A 21,089-nucleotide genomic window follows, 5' to 3' on the forward strand; every position below is an offset into this window, starting at 1 on the left:
CAAAGACATATGATGTGGAGCATATTTCCATATGCTTATTTGCCATCTTTATATCTTCTTTGGTGAAGTATCTGTTAAGGTCTTTGGCTCATTTTTAAATTAATGTTGTTATTTTATTACTGAATTTTAAAAGTCCTTGGGGTGCCTGGGTGGCTCAGTTGGTTGAGCGTCCAACTTTTGGTTTCAGCTCAGGTCATGATCTCACAGTGGGTGGGACTGAGCCCCGCGTCAAGCTCTGCACTGACAGCATGCAGCCTACTTGGCATTTTCTCTCTCCCTCTCTCTTTGCCCGTCTCCCTCACTCTCTCTCTCTCTTTCTCAAAATAAATAAATATTGAAAAAAATGACTGGATACAAGATAAACATTTTTTGGTCACTTTCCTGTATATCAACCACACACACACACACACACACACACACACACACACGAAAAAAAGAAAGAAAAGTGGGTGAAGAGCCTTATTCCCCAAAGTCACATAATATATAACCAGTTAGAAATATAAGAAATGTATGGCAAGTACATACACACATACCCCCAAAACCTTAATATTATACACAAGGAAAACATAAGTTTAAAAAGTCAATATACATTGCATATCTAAGTGGGAAGAATGAATAATGTAAAAATGCCAATTCCCCCAAAATATAATTGAAATTAAATTCAAAGAGATTTATTTTAGACCTGAAACATGATTCTAAGTTCACTTACAAAACGAAACATGTAGGAATATGAATATGTTTATATCAAATGAAAATATGGATTACACAAATCTGTGATAATTAACCATGCAATATCAACCAAATAATAGATACTTAGAATAAACAGACATAACGAAGGGAAAAAGGAATGGGAGACTACACAGAGACAAGATGAGGGTAGAAAGAATATTAATGGGGAACAGACTTCTACTTCAGATAATGACAATATATACCAAGCACACCAATCATCCTACTAGGAACATTTTAAAAATCTGGTCAAATGATTTTTAAAAATCTGCTTGCAGGCACAGAGAAGCAAATAAGACAGTTTAGAATTAGAGTTTAGAATCCTGAAGAAGAAAAAGCCAGGAAGATGAACCAGACATTGGAGCTGTTTTCTCTCTAGGGGCATCTGCTAATTTCAGAAAAGACAAATGAAGGATTGATAAATTTAGCTGAGGTTTTTATGGTCTCACAGACCTAGAAGCAAAATATGACTTCAGGGCCTACCCAGAAGGAGAGATATTCATAAATTCTCCACACTTTAGATAGTCCCCTGAAAGAGCCCGGGAATAGAGATGAACTGTAAATAACCTGGCTTTTACAAGAACTGAAATCTGGCTTCAAATCACCTTAATCTGTAACATTAGACTGACATGATCAAGGATTGCTAGTGTACTAGCAGCCTGGAACAGGCAAATAAAAACAAATAAAACCTATCTGGAGAACGAGAGCATAATTCCATGCCCCCAATTATTTCTGCAATTTTTCGCATAAAATGTTCAATATCCTGAAACAACAAAGAATGGTTACAATTATTTGGGGGGGAACTGTTAAGCACTATTAACTAAAGCTAATTATACATGCACTCTATGACCCAGAAATTCCACCACTAAGAATATACCAAGAGAACTGAGTATATACAATTACCAAAAGATACTTATAAAAATATCCATAGTCGTTTTATTCATAATAACCCAAGGCTAAAAACAATCCTCATGAACAGGGAAGTAAATAAATTATAGTATATTCATATAATGGAATACCAAAGAGCAATAAAAAAAGAATGGTTTACTGAGATACAACAACACAGGTGCTTCTGACAGACATGAGCCATACTCAAATGAATACTTATTCTATGATTTAATTTACATGAAGGTCAAGAATAGACAAAAGTAATCAATGTTGATAAAAGTCATAATAGTGATTATCTTGAGGGGAGTATTGACTGGTAGAGACACAAGGAAACCTTTCTGAGCAATGGAAACACTCTATGTCTTGGTGAATGGTGATTACTGATATACACAAAAGTGACTAATCAATGATGAGTACACAGGGTTAAAATTATACGTTAGACACTTTTGACACAAAAAATAGCTAAGACAATTTCCAAAAGAAATAAATCTGGAGGGCTCAAACTACCAGATATAAAAACTGAAGTTACAGTAATTAAGAAAGCATAGTATTTATGCAAGAATGAACAAACGGGGTGCCTGGGTGGCTCAGTCAGTTAAGTGTCCAACTTCAGCTCAGGTCATGATCTCGCAGTTCCTGAGTTCGAGCCCCGTGTCGGGCTCTGTGCTGACAGCTCAGAGCCTGGAGCCTACTTCGGATTCTGTGTCTCCCTCTCTCTCTGCCCCACCCCTGCTTGCACTCTGTCCCTCTCTGTCTCTCAAAAAATGAATAAACGTTAAAAAAAAATTTTTTTAAAAAGAATGGACAAACAGACCCATGACACAGAAGAGAGACTAGAAAAAAATTCACATATATGTAGGCACTTAACTTATGACAAAATAACATTACAGACTGATTATAATAAGGAAAGTCTTTTCACCAAATAGCATTGCACACACAGATATACATAAAAAATGAAATTTTATCCTTATTTCATACCATATATAAAAATGAAATCCAGGTGGACCATAAATCTAAATATAAAAATTAAAGAAATAAGGCTTTTAGATTATATAAAAGAGTATCTTCATAACTTGAGGCAGGGAAAGAATTCTTAAACATGACCAAAATTAGCGCTAAGCATAAAGAAAAAGATTAATAAATCAAACTACATTATTAAATTAGACTATATTAAAAATAACTTGCTCATCATAAGCACAAGAACCACTAATAGATGAAAAATGCAAGCCACAGAATGGGAGAAGATATTTGCAACACATATAATTGAGAGTTTGTAACTAGAAAATATAGAAAATTCATACAAATGAATAAGAAAGTAACAACCTGATACAGAATTGAGCAAAAGACAAACATTTCACACCCATTATAAAAAGATGTCCCGAAAGATTGATAAACGTATGAATTCTTAGTCTACTTCATTTGTCTTCAGGGAAAAAACAAATAAAAGCATTATTCACTCATCATAATGATAAAATTTTTAAAAATCCAGCAATCCCAGGAGTTGGGAAGGATGTAGAGAATAAAACTTTCAATGGCAGAATACATATTGGTAGAGCAACACTGGAAACTGTTTGCATTGCCTATTCATGCTGACCCTAAGACTTAGCAATTTCATTTCTATGTTATCTACCAAATAGGAATGGGTGCTCATGAGCATCAAGTCATATAATCAGGAATGTTCAGAGCAACATTATTCATAATAGCAAAAACTATAAACAACCTAAATGTCTATCGATGTCCATAAATAACAGAATAAATAAACTGGAGTATAGCTGCATAATGAAATACTACACAGCAATAAGGATGAATGGATTAGTTACTCACAACAACACAAGGCAAATATCTCCAGCAAAATGCTGAAAAAAAAAGTCAGGCACAAAAGATTTTGCACAGTATGATTCCATTTATTTAGTGTTCAAAAATGGGCAAAGCTAAATTACAACATTAGACATTAAAAGGGAAATTCTTTTGTGGAACAGAGAGGAAACAGTGATTAGAAGAGGGTATGGGGGGCTTTCTGAAGTTCTAGCAAGGTGTTCTATTTCTTGACCTAGGCTTTAGTTACATAGGTGTTCACACTGATATATTTCAATGAGTATAAACAAATACTTGAGTTAAATGATAGGTTAAATATGCATTAGCTATGGTCACCTTCCGAACTCTCACTAAAAGAACAAATAATTACACACACACACACACACACACACACACACACACACACACAAACACACACACACTCCCAATGGCAAAACCTGAGAGGAAACAATTTGAACAGAAATGGTAACTTAGTTAACAGGAAAAAGGGTCTTAAGCCAATAGACCGGAAAGCTTAGGAGCAACCCCTTTTGTATTTGAATTCCTAACAGGTTTAGTGATTGGTAGTGCCAGCTACCTCTGCAAATGACAGAAATCAATGGGGCTAAAAGCCAGAGCAGTTGAAAATTTAAGAAGCAGTCAAACCCCAGATCCTCCCTCCAGTTTACACTGCTAGGAAACTGCCTTTCCCCATACCCAGGCAGGTGGTTGGAAGTTCATTCTCTGGAGGAGGTGGGACAGGGAGAAGCAGGGGGGTGGGGGCGGGGGCCGCTGAGAAGGGATGGAAAAGGAGGAGAAGAAGGAGGTATAGTAATTTTCATCTTTGTCACTGTTGTCCTTAGAATGGAAATAGTAGGTACGGTTGACAGCAGGGGTACTATATGAAAACAGGGAGATTAAGAGTCTGGGCTACATACTGATACTTTACCACAGCTTCTTCTTCCACAAGGTTCTAAAATCAGTAGTAGCCAAGTTTATAACCTCTAGGAGAAAGATGGGACTGATTTTTCTACTGAATATGATCTGCCGAAGTCAAAATACATAAAAAGATGCTGACATCCTAAGCTTTTCAGTAAGATGGCCCAGAGAAACCACCCTACAAAAAAGTCCATACTGACAATTTCTATCCAAGAGGAATCCCCAATAGATTTAGTAATTAGTAGTGCCAGGCACCTCTGGCACATAATTTCTAAAAGCATTTTAGTGTTCTGCTATTAAATATGAACAGATGGGGGCACCTGGGTGGTTCAGTCAGTTAAGTGTCCGACTTCAGCTCAGGTCATGATCTCGCGGTTCGTGACGTCAAGTCCCACGTCGGGCTCTGTGCTAACAGCTTGGAGCCTGGAGCCTGTTTCAGATTCTGTGTCTCCCTCTCTATCTGCCCCTCCTCCACGCGCGCGCGCGCGCGCACACACACACACACACACACTGTCTCTCAAAAATAAATAAACATTAAAAAAATTTTAAATATGAACAGATGGCCAATAATTTGATGGCATCCTCTAACACGAAAGACAAGCAAAATCACAAAATAGAAAATAAAAGTAGAAACAGCAGAGTTTATCTCCCCAGATCTCCCCTTAAAAACAGACATAGCAATTAAATAGCAAAACCATAAACCTATGGACAACATCTATAATAAAATAAGGGGATAAGATATCCCTACAAACCCCAAAATAAAACATATGGTGACAAACAACTCACAGTCACAAAACCTATGGGTACCAGCATCCACGCAGGAAGAAACAGAAGGAATGAAGGGGCTATCGAATGACCTGGGAAGAGAACTCCAAAACAGCCAACAGTACTCACTAGGAGGCACAGGTCAATTTGAGAAAGGCAGCTGAAACTGGGAGAAGGTCTGCCCATTCCAATAGCAGGTAATTCAAAAGATTTAAGTGAAGTTCCAAAGGTGGTAGTCTGGTGACCTGTAAGAACTATAGAAACTGACCATCCAGGGTTCCCAGGCAGAACAGAGCCCAAGAAACCAGGAAAAACTATAGAGAAGAGAATACAAATTAAACAGGATTTTTAAAAAATAGAAAAGAGAGGGGCGCCTGGGTGGCGCAGTCGGTTGAGCGTCCGACTTCAGCCAGGTCATGATCTCGCGCTCCGTGAGTTCGAGCCCCGCGTCGGGCTCTGGGCTGATGGCTCAGAGCCTGGAGCCTGTTTCCGATTCTGTGTCTCCCTCTCTCTCTGCCCCTCCCCCGTTCATGCTCTGTCTCTCTCTGTCCCAAAAATAAATAAACGTTGAAAAAAAAATTAAAAAAAAAAAAAATAGAAAAGAGAAACCAGAAAAAAGTAGAATGGAACAAAGGCAGAAAATCCCAGAAGGCAAGCCACCATATACATATGATAAACACTATAAAAGGAAGCTCAGTGAGCCTAAAAAGTTTTCTTCAATCATGCTTCCTTCTAAACATTTAGGAAAAAACTAAATTCAATTAATAATGAGCAAAGAGGGGTGCCTGGGTAGCTCAGTTGATTAAGAATCTGACTCTTGGTTTCAGCTCAGGTCATGATCTCAGTTTGTGAGTTACAGCCCAGTGTCAAGCCCTGCACCGACAGATAGAGCCTTCTTAAATTCTCTCTCTCCCTCTCTCTCTGCCCTTCCTCCACTCTCTCTCTGTCTCTCTGTCTCTCTCTCAAAATAAATAAACTTAAAAAAAAAATAAAGAATGAGTTGGGGCACCTGGGTGGTTCAGTCAGTTAACCATCAGACTTTGGCTCAGGTCATGATCTCACTGTTTGTGGGTCCAAGCCCTGTGTCAGGCTCTGAGCTATTAGCTCAGAGCCTGGAGCCTGCTTTGGATTCTCTGTCTCCCTCTCTCTCTGTACCCCTCCCCTGCTCATGGTCTGTCTCTGTCTCTCTCTCTCTCAAAAATAAACTTAAAAAAATTTTTTTAAAAGAATAAGTAAAGAAAAGGTTAAAGGTCAGATGTACACCAGGTTCTTATATAAAAAAATAATAGTGAGAAAAGAAAAAAATTCCTACAATGAAAGTAGCCAAAAAGATATTTCAAAAACAGATCATAATTATAATCTACTACTTGAAAAATTTTAAAGTAATACAAGGTATTGAAGAACTAACTAAATCAAAACAAAATCAGAAACAAAAAAGTGAGATGGGATAACTCAGGAAAGAAGCAGAAATAGGGAAAGTCATTTCAGAAATGAAGATTAAACTAAAACAACAGAAAATACCTTAAAAGAAATAAAAGGAGATTTTTTTTTAATCAAAAGGAAACCAAAAAATATTTTTTTTTGTTTATTTATTTATTTTTGGGACAGAGAGAGACAGAGCATGAACGGGGGAGGGGCAGAGAGAGAGGGAGACACAGAATCGGAAACAGGCTCCAGGCTCTGAGCCATCAGCCCAGAGCCTGACGCGGGGCTTGAACTCACGGACCGCGAGATCGTGACCTGGCTGAAGTCGGACGCTTAACCGACTGCGCCACCCAGGCGCCCCCCAAAAAATATTTTTAATGAGAGAAAATAACAAATACTAAACAGACAAAAATATCCAACATACAATAATAGCATTATTCAGGAAACTTCACAGGAATGAAAATGGATTAGAAACTACAAATAAGAAACACACACTGTACTTAAGAATAGCAAGTGTCTGGGTGGCTCAGTTGTTAAGCATCTGACTTCAGCTCAGGTCATGATCTCACAGTTTGTGAGTTTGCGCCTCACCTTGGGTAAGCATGAGTCCATCCCTCTTTGGATGAACACAAGCCCCACTTCAGGTAAAAACATGAGCCCTGCTTCTGGAGAGTCCTGCTTTTCACTCCCTCTCTCCCTCTCTCAGCCCCTCCTGGCATTCTCTCTCTCTCTGTCCCTCACTCACTTGTGCCCTCTTTCTCTCAAAAGAAAAAAAAAAAAAAAAAAAGAATAAGAAACAACTTCAGGATATATTCTAGTAAAACTACTAGACTTTAAGGATAAATAAAAAGTATTTTAGGTATTTAGGCAAAAAAAAAAGACAAGTGAAATAACATTAAACTTTAAGAAAATGATTTAAATATCTGAGGAAGAACTGGGTTAAGTTAAGCAAAAACTAAAATAAACTACAAAACTAAGCAAAGTAAAGAAAATATTAAATTCAAGTGAAAACAGAATTCTTGCCAAGAAAAGTAACTGTAATATATTCACTACATGATTCAGCTAAAAATACTTTTTACATGGTCATAATATACAAAACAAAATTGTGATTATAACTCTATTAAGAGGAGAGAAAGACAGAAAAAGGGTATATATATGTTTTCAGGGCAAGCAGAGAATATATGAAAAGTACTTACATCCTCATATTCAATAAGGAAAAGTAGAGATAATGTCTAAAACTGAAAAAAGTCAAAATGTTTCGAATGCAATATAAGTATGTTAGAGATATGTAGGTGAGTACAAAGAAAAACAATAAAAAATAATAATAATAACCTAGTTCCTTGGGGAGTCAGAAATGATGGAAGAGAGGGATGTTACAAGATCACTGTTTTGGGAATAAGTTTTGTAGACTATATGTAATTCCAATATTAAAGAAAAAAATAACAATTATATAACCAATTAAAATAATTTCAATGTAAGTAAAAATCAAATTTAAAAAGATATCACATTAAATAGTTACATATATGCATGTATTTACATATGTATATATATGCATGTATATGTATGTATGTATACATCTTGTCTGAGAGCAAGTCCTAGCAAACAATAAAATTAATTGCATATGTGCATAATATGCTATATGTGCATAATACCCCTTCCATTTCAAAGAACTTGCCTTGTTTTGACAGTGTAAACTCAGTATTTGCAAATTTGAAAAAAAAAGAAGTTACACTTTCTTTTCAAATAAATAACACAATTAAAAATAAAAAGCATTTCACAAAGAAAAGTAAAAGGTTAAAAGTAAAGTCAAGGAAAGGGGTGCCTGAGTGGCTCAGTTGGTTAAGCGTCCAATTCTTGATCTCAGCTCAGGTCTTGATCTCAGGGTCATGAGTTCAAGCCCCATATTGGGCTCCATGTGAAGCCTACTTTAAAAAAAAAAAAAAAACAGCCAAGGAAGGAATCACTCTTTCATCTAAGTAAAAAAAAAAAAAAAAAAAAGTACCCCACACTAGCCAGAATCATTCTGGAATGGGCCAAACATGTAAGCAGAAAATGGCCAATAATACATTCATGAAAATATCGCATGGGTATTTAGCATGGTCAGTTATTATTTCTGTGAACCATTTCCAGTGAAGAAAGGAAAACAAATGCAGCTGTTAACAGAGTAATTCCAATTGGTTCCCTAAAGATATCAACGGTGTCAGAAGTAAAAATGATCTTGGAAGGAGTATAAAGTGTAAAACAAAGGGTTTAAATAGAAAACAAATCTAAGATTTATGTCAACATACTAGATACCTTGCGAATCTACCATCGACTCCATGAATAACTGCCACACAAAGTGAAATAATGAAATAAACCATCCAGGTGGCACTGTTACTGCAACTCCTCAGCTGTAAAGACATGGCCTAAAAAGTAACTGGGTCTGTTTGATTTATATTTTATCATAAGAACCTAGATTAACATTTACTGAGAAAAGCTACTTGCTAGTTTCTATAAACAATTTTCTATTCTTTTATACTTAAAAAGTATATTTTGGCAAAAATACTTCAGGAAGAGAGACCTTAAATTATTAAAGGGAAAGTTAAGTAATGCTGCTAAAAAACCAAATAGCAAGTTAATGTAATTACATGTACTGAAACATGTAGCATAATTAACCTCAATTCATAGATGCCCTTTATCTTGTAACTAAATAAAGACAAATTTCCTCATTCCTCTATAAAAATTCTCATCTTCACATGCACTTTTAGCGTGAGTTACGAAGTAAAAGCACTGCAACACTGCAGAAATACTACTCACATATAGCAAATCAAAAGCTACAGTAAATACCTTGAGAGTGCCAGAATGCTGTTAGCCTCTGCACCAGCAAGAACAATTACTATAATAATATCCTCTGAATGCCTATTTACCTGCCCTAACTACAAAGATGAACTGGTGGAAGGCATTTGTCACTATGGATTTAAAATATGAATCCTGAGTCTTACAAGCCTCCTTGAGGATTGAGGCAGGGACACTCCCATTCATAGCCTTTGAAGGATATATTCTCAGCCTTTAAATCTTCACCTGAAAGCATTTTCAATACCCCAGACACCAGGTAAGCACTAATTCCCAGGAGCTTGAAAAGCAGGAGCTGTAATGAAACTGCAATGTTTCTCTACAGGCAAGAGAAAACAATATGGACAACTACTAATCCACTACAATATAAATAAAAATCGTATCTGTTCTGTATCCAAGTGTTGAAGGGAATGAGGTCAGAGAAGGTATTAATTATAAATTTTTAAATACAAAATACATTCCCTAACCAAAGGATTATAACACTACAAATAGCTATCTCTCAATTGGATAGTTCCAACAGTCATAAAAATAGTAATGAGGCAGTTATATAATGCATTATGATATTTTATTAACTCCCAACTATCAGATACCTAGTATGTGCCAGGTATTGCCATATGCATCAGAGACATGGCGGTAAACAAAACAGAAAAAAAATCTCTACTCTTATGAAACTGCCACTCTGTTGAAAGAAAAAAGAAAAAAGAAATAATATATCAGTGCTAGAAAGAAAAACAGGAGGACCATTCATTCCTATTTGCCCTATGCAAATACCTGTTGTCTAGGTGGAACTATTAAAAGCATATTCTTTTACTCAAAATATCCTGGGTATATAATAACTCTAAAGATAATGGGATAGGTACATAGCAAAAGGTGCTATTTTAGATACTTTGGTAAGAAAAGGCCTCTTATTATGATGATAAATTTCAGCAGTGACTGGAAAGAAGTGAGGGAGCAAGCAATATGTTTATATGTAAGAGGATCTTTTCAGACAGGATATACTGTGTGTGAGTGTGTGTGTGTGTGCACGCGCTCACGCGTGTAGAAGAGAATCTGTAAAACTTCACTGAGAAAGGATGAAAATCCATAGTTTCAATAAAGAAGTCTATGAAGTAGAAAATTTTTCAGTCATTTCTTGCCTAAAAATGGTTGCGAGGGTACAGTTCCAGCCATCAATCAGTTAATTCTGGTAAATTCCAGAATTAGAATAGTTTCCCTAAAGAGAACGCCTTCTCTATGAATATAAAATTACCTTATTATGGCTTTTAATACCATTGACACTTAATGTCATTTTATATATCATATATTTCCCTAGACCATAGGTGATTCTGGACCTCTGGTGTTTCCTTAGAAATGCAGATATGGTGTGAAATGGAATTGGTAAATTCCCTAGTAATAACACTAGTAATGATAACAACACACCATCAACAATAATAAACAAGGGACATTTTAAGTGTTTAGTGTGTGCCCAAAACTGTTCTAAGCATCTTAACTGAGTTACTCATGGATCTGGCCATTTATCAGACTGTCCAGTTAAGGGGGTCCTTGGATCTCCCTGGGCATTTTGACCATGCTCAATTTGCTCTTAGATGACATAATCTTAATTAACAAATACTGGATTTTAGACAAACAAGTACATGTTAGTTTTATATGTTACACAATGGAAAATGATATATGTGACTCACAATCCCAAAAGTAGAATACTACTGGTAAGTGGAAATTCTGGAACAGTCCACAATTGTTTCAATCGTTTCAATTCAATTCATTACTTGAAGTTCTTCTCTTTCCTTCCATTGACAAAAAGTCTACTTTACTTCTATGGATTCAATTTTATATCTTATTTAAAGGATCTGTTTCTACCATTTCTACCATCATTCTGTGTTTAAGTTTAAAGGCTTGGCACTGTGGAGGCTCACTGTACAGACACCTATGAGAAGTCTCTACAGCTTTCCCCTCCTTTCCCCTTCCATTAGAGACCTATGTGGCTTTTAGAAAGGTTACACATGTACCACTTGAACCAAAGTACATGTGTGAGTTAAGTAAACAGCATATTGTATTTCCCCACCCAACTGTCATTAGAATAAATCTCAAAACTTGATGAAAATTACGGAACACAGACCTCCTATTCTTAAGAATATCATAGGAAGATATGAGGCCTGAAGCTACTGTAATTTTGCTACCATGAATTTTACTACAATAAATGAGGTGAAGATTCAAAAAGATATAATGATTATGAATGTACAAACAATTAAAACAGAGCTTCAAAATAAATATATCAATATGGGTCCAATTATGAGAGAGAAACCACACAAGGATAATTAATATAAAAAACTATTAACTATAATGGGAATTAAAATAATGAGGGATTATCTAGCTATAAAGATGTAAAGAGAACTTAAAAGAACTTAGGAATAGGGCACCTGGGTGGCTCTGTTGGTTAAGCGTCCAACTTTGGCTCCGGTCATGACCTGTGCTGACAGCTCAGAGCCTGGAGCCTATTTCAGATTCTGTGTCTCCATCTCTCTCTCTCTCTCTCTGCCCCTCCCCTCCCTCTCTGCTCAAACTGTCTCTCTCTCTCTCTCTCTCAAAAATAAAATGAAAACATTTAAATCATTTTTAAAAAAAGAACATAGGAATGACAGATAAAAGAAACAGTCATTATTCCTGAGGCTCAGACGACCCAATGAAGGGTTCTTTCTCCCCAAGCTCTCCTCTCCAGTGCTGTGATCCAGAACTTGTTAGAGAGCAAACAGCCTTTGCTCGCTGAAAGAAGAAAAGTTCCTCACTTACTAGGAATCTACCTAAGGAACTTGCCAGAAATCATTCAACTAGGGTGCCAGGGAGGTTACTCACAGAGGTGTTTAACCAGAGGCACTTCAATACAAAATGACAAACAATACAGATTACAAACAGGGACAGCTAGAGGAAGCTGCTGACAGCCACCCTGTACTGTAACACTAGAGCACCAGGGAAGTTTCAAGGGCCTCAGGAGTCTGGTGCTGGAAAAAGCCAAGCTCAGCACAAGATAAACAAGCACACCAGCACCTGGAAGCAAAACCATTTTCCTCTGTACTTTACTCCAGGGCCCTCTACTGCATGAAGCTTCAGTGCCAGCTGAGGGGGGGAAGGGGGGGGGGGTGGGAATTAAAGTTACCAGATCAGGGAAAGGAGTTAAGATGGTGGAGCAGCATGGAGACCCTGAACCTGTCTCATCCCTGAAGCGCAGCCAGATCAGCACCAAACCATTTTGAACACCTAGAAATTGATCTAAGGATTAACACAACAATCTGCATAAGTTGAGCAATGGAACTCGGCAGGTACGCAGTGCAGAGAGGTGAACCGGGGGAGAGAAAAGCCATGGACTATAGGGAGCTGTTCCTGTGGAGAGAGGACAGGGAAAGAGAAAGGGGGAGAGAGCAGCACTCTGGAATAGTGCAAGAAAAGCACTCCCCTGAAAGTAGCTGGAGAGAAAGAGAGAAAAAGAGTGAAAACATACGCAGGGGACTGAATAAGAAATCTGTTCCCCAAAATCATTGACAGGAAGAAAGGAGTGGGTTTCAATACCACCTGGATTCTATAAAGAGTAGAGCACAGAGTCTGAAGTTGCAGAGCTCAGTGCCTGGTGGTGCTCTGGTGAGGAAGTAGGGTGAATCCCCAGGAGCAGGTAGTGGGTTCTGAGGGGTCCGTGGGCCACATGGTGAGAAGCAGTTCACCAGCTTGGAGTGCATTTGGTAGAGGCCATACAGCCTCCCAAAAAGCAAAGGCCCCAGCAGACCCTGGAGAGCAACCACGTTTACTGGTATTGGGACAAAGACACAAGAGTGTGGTGAAACCTGATGCCGGCTATGTGTGATTTGCCATAATCTCTGAACCTCTGCCACTGCAAGACCCCATGAACATTTTCTGGAGTAAGCCAGCACCAGCCATTGCTCAGTGAGACCCTCCCCCAGAGAGTCATCATGGGCCCAAGCCATGAGGGTCTCTGAAGTGAGGGGTTTTGAAACAACCCCATCTGAGATAAAACTGGAGAGAGGTGCCACCTGGCAGGCAGACAGCTCAGACACAGGCAGGGTAGAGGCGGGGAGTGGATGGAGGCCTGACACAAAGGAGGGGTGCTTGATCATGGGGCAGTGAGAGCATGAAGTTTCTGTGCCAGAGACTAGGGAATTGGGTGAAGCCATTTCCACCCTCCGCACACATGCAAGCTTACATGCACGCCGTACTTATCTACCCCAGTAAGCTAAGCAGAACCGCCTAGTGGAGAATGGAGCCGTTACACCAAACCCCACCCAACTGTGCCCTCTAAGCACATCCCCTACAAGACCAGCACAAGACACTCCACCTGCTTGGTGTACGGACTATAGAAGGAATCATAGTTTCAGTTCTAGGGGAAACTTAACTTCATTAAGGTTTCATTCTGTTTGCTGGTTCATTTATTTGTTCATTATCTTTGCTTCTGTTTTTGCTTAAATTGTTTTTTTTCTTTTTTTTTCTTTATTTTCTTCCTTATTCTTGGATACAAAAAGAGAAAAATTTATTTCTATTTTTATTATTTTTCACGTTATTTTTTGTTTTGATTTTTATTCTATTTCATTTTCCTTATTCATTTTTTCTATTATGTAAGTTTTTTTAAGTTTTAAACTTTTTTACCTTTTTGTTCTTTTGTTTCCCTATTTTCTCCATTCTATCAGCTTCTTTACACAAGCAGACCAAAATAAATCTAGGATATAGCTTCCTTTATTTGAATTTGTGTTTTGTTTTTAATTTATTAATTTTTTTCTTCCTCCAAAATGAAAAACAAAGGAATTCACTCCAAAAGAAGAGGAAGAAATTACAACCAGAGGCTTAATCAACACAGATATAAGCAAGATGTCTGAACTGGAATTTAGAACCACGATAATAAGAATACTAGCTGGGGTTGAAAAAAAGCATAGAATCCCTTCCTGTGGAGATAAAAGAAATAAAATCTAATCAGGATGAAATTAAAAATGCTATAAAGATGCAATCTCAAATAAATGCCACAACAGCAAGGATGGATGAGGCAGAGCAGCGAAACAGCAATTTAGAAGATAAACAGCAATTTAGAAGATAAAATTATGGAGCATAATGAAGCAGAAAAAAAATAGGGAAACAAAGGCAAAGAGTACAAGACTTAGAGAACTTAGTGACTTATTAAAAAGAAATAACATCCAAATCATGAGAATCCCAGAAGATGAAGAAAGAGAAAAAGGGGCAGAAGGTTTATGTGAGCAAATTATAGTGGAAAACTTTCCTAATCTGGGGAAGGACACAGACATCAAAATCCAAGAAGCACACAGATCTCCCATTAAATTCAACAAAAAGCAACGATCACCAAGGCATTTTCATAGTCGAATTCACAACTACACAGATAAGGAAAGAATTATGAAAGCATCAAGGAAAAAAAAAAAGTTCCTAACCTGTAAGTTAAACAGATCAGGTTCGCAGCAGACCTATCCACAGAAACTTGGCAGTCCAGAAAGGAGTGCCAGGATATATTCGATGTGCTGAATCAGAAAAAAATATGTGGCCTGGGGTGCCTGGGTGGCGCAGTCGGTTAAGCGTCCGACTTCAGCCAGGTCACGATCTCGCGGTCCGTGAGTTCGAGCCCCATGTCGGGCTCTGGGCTGATGGCTCAGAGCCTGGAGCCTGTTTCTGATTCTGTGTCTCCCTCTCTCTCTGCCCCTCCCTCGTTCATGCTCTGTCTCTCTCTGTCCCAAAAATAAAATAAACGTTGAAAAAAAAAGTTTAAAAAAAAAAAATATGTGGCCAAGAATTCTTTATCCAGCAAGGCTGTCTGTTATTCAAAATAGAAGGAGAGATAAAGAGTTTCCTAGAAAACCAAAAACTGGGAATTCATGACCACTGAATCAGCTCTGCAAGAAATTTTAAGGGGGACCCTTTGGATGGAGAAAAGACAAAACAAAACAAAAAAGACCAAAGCAACAAAGACTAGAAAGAACCAGAGAACATCACCAGAAACACCAACTCTACAGGCAACACAATGGTGCTAAATTCATATCTTTTTTTTTTAATTTTTTTTTCAATGTTTATTTATTTTTGGGACAGAGAGAGATAGAGCATGAACGGGGGAGGGGCAGAGAGAGAGGGAGACACAGAATTGGAAACAGGCTCCAGGCTCTGAGCCATCAGCCCAGAGCCCGATGCGGGGCTCGAACTCACGGACCGCGAGATCGTGACCTGGCTGAAGTCGGACGCTTAACTGACTGCGCCACCCAGGCGCCCCGCTAAATTCATATCTTATAGTACTCACTCTAAATTTCAAAGGACTAAACATTCCAACCAAAAGACATGGGGTATCAGAATGGATAAGAAAACAAGACCCATCTATATGCTGCTTACAAGAGACTCATTTCAGACCTACAGACACCTTCAGACTGAAAGTAAATGGATGGAGAACCATCTATCAACACAGTATTCATGGTCTTTTCAAAAGACCAAAAAGTCTTTGACATTCCAAAAGGTCAAAAGGAAAGTGGTATAGCCATACTTATATCAGACAACTAGATTTAAAAATGAAGACTACAAGAGATGAAGAAGGGCGTTATATCTTAACTAAAGGGTCTATCCACCAAGATCTAACAATTATAAATATTTATGCCCCCAACGTGGAATAACCCAAAAATATAAATCAATTAATCACAAACATAAAGAAACTCATTGATAATAATACCATAATACTAGAGGACTTCAACACCCCATTTACAGCAATGGACAGATAATCTAAGCAGAAAATCAACAAGGAAACAATGGCTCTGAATGACACAATGGACCAGATGTAATTAACAGATATATTCAGAACATTTCATCCTAAAGCATCAGAATACACTTCTTCTCAAGTGCACATGGAACATTCTCCAGAAGGGATCACAAACTGGGTCACAAGTCAGCCCGCAACAAGTAGAAAAAGACTGAGATCATACTGTGCATATTTTCAGACCACAATGCTATGAAACTCGAAATCAACGACGAGAAAAAAATTTGGAAAAACCATGAATACTTGGAGATTAAAGAATATCCTACTATAGAATGGAAGCCAATGAAAATGAAAATACGACAATCCAAAACCTTTGGGATGCAGCAAAGGTGGTCATAAAAGTGAAGTATACAGCAATCCAGGCCCTCCTAAAAAAAAGAAGAAAGGTCTCAAATACACAACCTAACCTTACACCTAAAAGAGCTGGAAAAAGAACATCAAATAAAGCCCAAAACCAACAGAAGAAGGGAAATAATAAAGATTAGAGCAGATATCAATGATATCAAAATCAAAAAAAAAAAAAACCCAACAACAACAAAACCCAAAACAGAACAGATCAATGAAACCAGGAGCTGGTTCTTTGAAAGAATTAAAAAAATTGATAAATTCCTAGCCAGACTGATAAAAAAAAAAGGACCCAAATAAATAAAATCACAAATGAAAGAGGAGAGATCACAACCAACACCACAGAAATACAAACAATAGTAAGAGAATATTATGAGCAATTACATGCCAACAAATTGGGAAATCTGGAAGAAATGGATAGATTCCTAGAAACATACCATTCCTAGTTCACTACCAAAACTGAAACAGGAAGAAATAGAAAATTTGAACAGACCCATAACCAGTAAAGAAATTGAATCAGTAATCAAAAATCTCCCGACAAACAAGAGTCCAGGGCCAGACGGCTTTCCAGGGGAATTCTACCAAACATTTAAAGAGGAGTTAACACCTATTCTTTGAAACTGTTTCAAAAAATAGAAATGGAAAGAAAACTTCCAAACTCATTCTATGAGGCCAACATTACTTTGACTCCAGAACCAGACAAAGACCTCACTAAAAAGGAAAACTACAGACCAATTTCCCTGATGAACATGGATTTAAAAATTCTCAATAAGATATTAGCAAACCAGATCTAGCAATTCATTAAAAGAATTATTCACCATGATCATGTGGGATTTATTCCTAGGATGCAGGGCTGGTTCAATATCCACAAATCAATCAATGTGATACATAACATTAATAAAAGAAAGGATAAGAATCACAAGATTGTCTCAATAATAGATGCTAAAAACGCATATGACAAAATACAGCATCCTTTCTTGATAAAAACCTTCAAAAAAGTAGGGATAGAGGATCATTACCTCAAAATCATAAAGGTCATATATGAAAGCACCACTGCTAATAATATCCTCAATAGGGAAAAACTGAGAGATTTCCCCCTAAGGTAAGGAACACGACAAGGATGTCCACTCTCACCATTGTTATTCAACATAATGTTGGAAGTCCTGGCCTCTGCAATCAGACAACACAAAGAAATAAAAGGCATCACAAAGAGCAAGGAGGAAGTCAAACTTCTCACTCTTCACAGACTACATGATACTCTATGTGGAAAACCCAAAACACTCCACCAAAATCCTCCTATGACTGATACATGAATTCAGCAAAGTAGCAGGCTATAAAATCAATGTTCAGGGAAACAAAAATAATATAAAAGTAGAGAGGGAGACACACCATAAGAGACTCTTAAATACAGAGAACCATTAATGAGGGTCGCTGTTGGGGTGTTGGGAGGGGGTAGAGGTTAAAGGGGTGAGGACCATTAAGGAAGACACTGGTTGGGATGAGCACTGGGTGGTTATATGTAAGTGATGAATCACTGAATTCTATTCCTGAAAATTAATTAATTAATTTCATAATTTACAGAATTTACAGAAATCGATTGCAATTCTATACACCAATAATGAAGCAGCAGAAAGAGAAATCAAGGAATTGATCCCATTTACAATTGCACCAAAAACCATAAAACACCTAGGTATAAATCTAACCAAAGAGGTGAAAAATCTATACACTGAAAACTATAGAGCTTATGAAAGAAATTGAAGAAGACACAAAAAAATGGAAAAACATTCCCATGCTCATGGATTGGAAGAACAATATTATTAAAATATCTATACTACCCAAAGCAATCCACATATTCGATGCAATCTCTCTCAAAATAACACCAGCATTCTTCACAGAGCTAGAACAAACAATCCTAAAATTTGTATGGAACCAGCAAAGACCCTGAATAGCCAAAGCAATCTTGAAAAAGATAACCAAAGCTGGAAGCATCACAATTCTGGGCTTCAAGCAGTATTACAAAGCTGTAATCATCAAGACAGTATGGTAATGGCACAAGAATAGACAAATGGATCAATGGAACAGAATAGAAAACCCAGAAATGGACCCACAAACATATGGCCAACTAATCTTTGACAAAGCAGGAAAGAATATCCAATGGAACACTCTCTTCAGCAAGTGGTACTGGGAAAACTGGACAGCGACATGCAGAAGAATTAATCTGGACGCACTTTCTTATACAATACACAAAAATAAACTCAAAATGGATGAAAGACCTAAATGTAAGACAGCAAACCATCAAAATCCTAGAGGAGAAAACTGGCAACAACCTCTATGACCTTGGTCGCAGCAACTTCTTACTCAACATGTCTCTGGGAGCAAGGAAAACAAAAGCAAAAATGAAGTATTGGGACCTCATCAAGATAAAAAGCTTCTGCACAGCAAAAGAAACAATCAACAAAACTACAAGGCAACTCATGGAATGGGAGAAGATATTTGCAAATGACACATCAGATAAAAGGTTAGTATCCAAAATCTATAAAGAACGTATCAAATTCAACACCCAAAAAAAACAATCCAGTGAAGAAATAGGCAAAAGACATGAATGGACACTTTTCCAAAGAAGACACCCAGATAGATGGTTAACAGACACATGGAAAAATGCTACCATTCATCATCAGGGAAACACAAATCAAAACCACAATGAGATATCACCTCACACCTGTCACATTGGTTAAAATTAACAACTCAGACAACAAGAGATGTTGGCGAGGATGCAGAGAAAGAAGAGCCCTTTTGAGGCACATGGGTGACAGTCAGGTAAGTGTCTGACTTTGGCTCAGGAGTTCGAGCCCCGTGTCAGGCTCTGTTCTGACAGCTCAGAGTCTAGAGCCTGCTTCAGATTCTGTCTCCATCACTCTCTGCCCCTCCCCCACTCACACACTGTCTCTTCTCTCTCTCAAATACAAATAACATTTAAAAAAATTTTTTTTTAAAGAGGAACACTTTTGCACTGCTGGTGGGAATGCAAATTGGTGCAGCCACTCTGGAAAACAGAGGCTATGGAAGTTCCCTCAAAAATTAAAAACAGAACTACCCTGCGATTCTACCCCTAGTAGATTTTCACTACTAGGTATTTATCCAAAGGCTACACGAGTGCTGATTTGAAGGGCACATGCACCCCAATGTTCATAGCAGCACCATTGACAATAGCCAAAGTATGGAAAGAGCCCAAATGTCCATCAACTGATGAATGGATAAGGATGATGTGGTGTGTATATATATATATATATATATATATATATATATATATATACACACACACACACACAATGGAATATTACTCAGCAATCAAAAAGAATGAAATCTTGCCATTTGCAACCACATAGTTGGAACTAGAGTGTATTACGCTAAGCAAAATAAGTCAGTCAGAGAAAGACAAATAACATACGATTTCACTCATATGTGGAATTTAAGATAGAAAACAGATGAACATAAGGGAAGGGAAGCAAAAATAACTGCACATTTAGTATGTTTTTAATTTTTCATATTAATAAGGTTATTGGGCATTGAGAGAAACTAACACAAAAAAAAGTAAAAGAAAAAGGGGGCCCCAGCTCACAAGGGAGGTCAGAGATAGACTCAGGTGGAAGTCATCAGAATATAGGAAATACATGAAGCCATGTCTTAGGTGAGTAGAATATAAGGAGAAAGTAGAAAATAAATAAATTAAGAGATCAGAGAGGTAAAGCCAGTGGAATAATAATACTTAAAGACAGAGAAGAGAAAGATGAGTTTGAGAAAGATACCAAAAAGTGGAATCAGTAAGGTACAAAGAGACCTAAGAGAAAAACCAAATCAGGAAAAGCAAGGCAAGAAAGTTTCCAAATAATAAAAACCAATAAGTACTCTTATAGACCCAAAATTTCAAATCAAATAGAAATAAAGGATTATGTTTTTAACAAGACAATTTCAGAATGATGAAATTACTACCTCATATTTATATATAACAATATGGTACTAGATAATACTATATACATATTTATATATAACAATATACATATTTATATATAACAATATGGTACTAGATAATACTAGAGTTTATATTTTCTAGGATACACAACACAATTGCCCAGATACTGAAGAAGATGTTTAAGAAATATTAAAAAGGCATTTACCCACTGGCACCAAATTGCCACCTAGCTAATCTGCCACAGTGAAAGAATATCAAGAACTAGAACATCTATAAAAAAATAAATTATATGTTAACATTGGCCATAAAGAGTTCTCTGGAGAATAATTATTAAACTGTAAGTTTCATGAAGATAAGACAATAAGCTGGCCCTATTCCTCCCCATATGCCTAGATTCCAGCATGGTGCCAGGTTCCATGTTTCTACACAGCTAACATCCCAATGGATGAAGGGGGGAAGAACAGGTGACACTGATGATGCCCAATTTTGTCAGTGTTTTGATCCACAGTTCCATGTTAGACCAAACTGGTGATCCCAGATCTCTAATTACAAGGATAAATAACAGAGCTTTTCATTTCATACCCAGAGCTTGAATAACTTATTCCCAAGTAT

General features: G+C 37.3%; 1 protein-coding gene across 2 annotated transcripts in view; it reads right to left on the minus strand.

Moving 5' to 3' along the window:
* The window catches only part of SPATA6 (spermatogenesis associated 6), a 142,985-nt gene that overhangs the window by 99,980 nt on the left and 21,916 nt on the right, over positions 1-21,089 (minus strand). The gene's annotated exons all lie outside the window — the stretch shown is intronic.

This window comes from Prionailurus bengalensis, chromosome C1 (genome assembly GCF_016509475.1).
Source record: "Prionailurus bengalensis isolate Pbe53 chromosome C1, Fcat_Pben_1.1_paternal_pri, whole genome shotgun sequence".
Lineage (NCBI taxonomy): Eukaryota > Metazoa > Chordata > Mammalia > Carnivora > Felidae > Prionailurus > Prionailurus bengalensis.